This window comes from Dasypus novemcinctus, chromosome 4, assembly GCF_030445035.2.
Source record: "Dasypus novemcinctus isolate mDasNov1 chromosome 4, mDasNov1.1.hap2, whole genome shotgun sequence".
In the NCBI taxonomy this organism is placed as follows: Eukaryota; Metazoa; Chordata; class Mammalia; order Cingulata; family Dasypodidae; genus Dasypus; species Dasypus novemcinctus.
In genome coordinates this window covers 90,145,037-90,148,271 of record NC_080676.1, presented here as the reverse complement: position 1 = coordinate 90,148,271, position 3,235 = coordinate 90,145,037, and the positions used below count along the sequence as shown (strand labels likewise).

Below are 3,235 nucleotides of genomic sequence, written 5' to 3'. Positions count from 1 at the left end.
TTATCAAGAAGGTGTTAAGCTAATGGATCCATATAATAGTTTACACAGACCATATGTTAGAATGGAAATAAGGAGGTTTTTTTTTTTAATTCTAGAGAGAATCTATCAAGTTATAGACTGTATTTTTAAAAAGAATATGTATTTGTTAAGCATTAGCACATACAGTACAAAGAGACCCCAACCAGAGCACCTAGATACAGCAGGCATTCAATAAAGGTGCACTGTTCAAGTTGACTTGTAATAGAGGAAATCAAGTGACTTACAGTTATCAAATTATTGAGGTATCCAAAAGTGGCTACTTACCTCCTTTGATATCTTTTTTACCCAAACTCATGGCTATTGAGACCAGCATCATGTTGGATAAAAGAATAACTTTGTGAGAAATGTCCATATTATTTCTCTCTTTGTCATTTTCTTTCTAGCAAAACATAGGTCCAGAAAGATGAATGATTTGCTCAAGATGCACAGCTTGTTAATGGCATAGCTGCAAAGAAACAACAGGAATAAACATGTCTTTTGACTCCCACACTACTGCTATCTGATTGTAAGAAAACTTTCCCTTGGACTTCTGGGAGGGAGAGTGAGAGGACTTTTAGTTCAATGTCCTGGGCATGGTGGCTCTAGGTAACACTCAATGTGTTGTAACCCCAACACTAAAGGGGTGGGGTAGGACCTGGGGCCCATAATAAATGAGAGCAAAAGCAATAGGAAAGGTTGCCTGGGAGAGGTTGTAAGGCTGTAAGGCTGGGGTTGGGAAAAGAATAGAATAAGCCATGCCCTGGGCTTCAGCAACATGTGCCTCCCCTTCCCTAGCCCCCACCCACTTGGGCCTCTATACTAGAAGCCAGTCAAGAGAAGCCTTCAGGGAAACGGACTTGGCCCAGTGGTTAGGGCGTCCGTCTACCACATGGCAGGAACGCGGTTCAAACCCCGGGCCTCCTTGACCCATGTGGAGCTGGCCCCTGCGCAGTGCTGATGTGCGCAAGGAGTGCTGCACCATGCAGGGGTGTCCCCCGCGTAGGGGAGCCCCACGCGCAAGGAGTGCACCCGTAAGGAGAGCCACCCCAGCGCGAAAGAAAGTGCAGCCTGCCCAGCAATGGCGCTGCCCACACTTCCTGTGCCGCTGACGACAACAGAAGCGGACAAAGAAACAACACACAGCAAATAGACACAGAGAACAGACAACCAGGGGAGGGGGGGGGAATTAAATAAATAAATAAATCTTTTTAAAAAAAAAAAAAAGAGAAGCCTTCAGAGTTTAAATTTCAGTACCTTAAAGCAAAACTAAATTAAACTGCCATTTATTGAGTGTCTATTTTTTTGCCAGAAACTGTTAAACATTTTAACACTTTAACTGCCTTATTTAATTTAATCTTCTGCAGAAGGTATCATCTTTGTTGTTATCCCCAAGCTGTACCTACAATCTTCTATCCTGGAATTTTCCTTCCCAGTGCTTTATGCCCAAATTCCACCTTTTTTTCCATCAACTGAACTGTATCTACTGTATCTGGATCTTTTTTTTTTTTTTTTGATAGCCAGGAAGTCATTTATTGGTGGGCACAAGTCAGGTGAGGGCAGTGCTGACAAAGCCCTCACGAGTGCAGAGGCCACACTTGTCCAAGGGGCAATGATTGAGGATGTATTTCACCTGATAACCATCTGGGATGAGGTGCTTCTCAGCTACCATGTCTTCAAATTAGTCAGCATTGAACTTGGTGAAGCCCCACTTCTTGGAAATGTGGATTTTCTGGCCAGGGAACTTGAACTTCACCCTGTACAGCACCTCAATCACATGCTCCTTGTTCTGAAGCTTGGTGTGGATGGACATGATGACTTGGCCTATGTGGACCCAGGCCACCATCCCCTGAGGTTTTCCAAAGGCACCTCACATACCCATCTGGAGCCTAGATTGGGGATGGCACGAGGTCACAGACAGGACCAGCAACCAGCAAGGAAGGGCTGTCTCCAAGGTCCCTTAGAGCAACCTGTATAAGCAACAGGCCACGTACACTACCAAGAAGGCAGCTGTCTGTAGCCACTGCATCCCAGGCCCCCACAGGGAGAGATGGCCAGTCGGCAGTATTAGCTGCAGAGTATCTGGATCTTAATTCTTTCTTTTTTTTTAAAGATTTATTTATTTATTTATTTCTCTCCCCTCTCCCCCGAACCCCGGTTGTCTGTTCTCTGTGTCTATTTGCTGCGTCTTGTTTCTTTGTCTGCTTCTGTTTTTGTCAGCGGCACGGGAATCTGTGTCTCTCTTTGTTGCGTCATCTTGTGTCAGTGTCTCTTTTTGTTGCGTCATCTTGTTGTGTCAGCTCTCCGTGTGGGTGGTGCCATTCTTAGGCAAGCTGCACTTTCTTTCAGGCTGGGTGTCTCTCCTTACAGGGCGCAGTCCTTGCGCTTGGGGCTCCCCTACGCGGGGGACACCCCTGTGTGGCACGGCACTCCTTGCATGCATCAGCATTGTGCATGGGCCGGCTGCACACAGGTCAAGGAGGCCCAGGGTTTGAAACGCGGACCTCCCATGTGGTAGACAGACACCCTAACCACTGGGCCAAGTCCGTTTCCCTGGATCTTAATTCTAGTTGCACCATGGATAATCACCATAAGGACCAATCTCTCCCCATCTGGTATTCCATTTAAGCTCCAGAAATCCTTCAGTAGTCCAGTCTTCAGACCAGGATGGAACATTGCAGATACAACCTGGAGATAATAGCTGCTTGTCCTCCAACTGCAGCTTCATTGTGAAGTACATTCTCTCTGAGAGCTGGGAAAACCCACTTGGACCTCAGACCCCTTGTTATCTCTTGTATAGATAATTCAACATAAAGTCTTTAACTATAAAATTCCAATTCAAAGTTAGTGATGTCACGTGATATTACAAAGTTCACTAGTATAAAACCAGCAATTTTGACCAAAGTTCTCCCAAAATTCTGTGTCGTTCTACATTTTTGTGAATTTTCAACTGTTTTTCCCTCTATTTAGAATACTTTCCCTTTCCTCATCTGTATTTAGTCAGCCAAATGGGTGCTGATGCAAAATACCAGAAATTAGTTGGTTTCTATAAAGGGTATTTATTTGGGGTAGGAGCTTACAGATACCAGGCCATAAAGCATAAGTTACTTCCCTCACCAAAGTCTATTTTCATGTGTTGGAGCAAGATGGCTGCTGACGTCTGTGAAGGTTCAGGCTTCCTGGGTTTCTCTGGGCTCAGCTCCTTGGTTTTTTCCACAAA

The 3,235-nt window shown here is 45.1% G+C and overlaps 1 non-coding gene across 1 annotated transcript; it reads right to left on the bottom strand.

Annotated features, from left to right (window-relative positions):
* Positions 1 to 1,957: 1,957 nt before the first annotated feature.
* Positions 1,958 to 2,092, bottom strand: LOC111763793 (small nucleolar RNA SNORA70). The gene has a single exon (XR_002796575.1). It is a non-coding gene; the product is annotated as a small nucleolar RNA SNORA70 (small nucleolar RNA).
* Between the last annotated feature and the right edge of the window lie 1,143 nt (positions 2,093 to 3,235).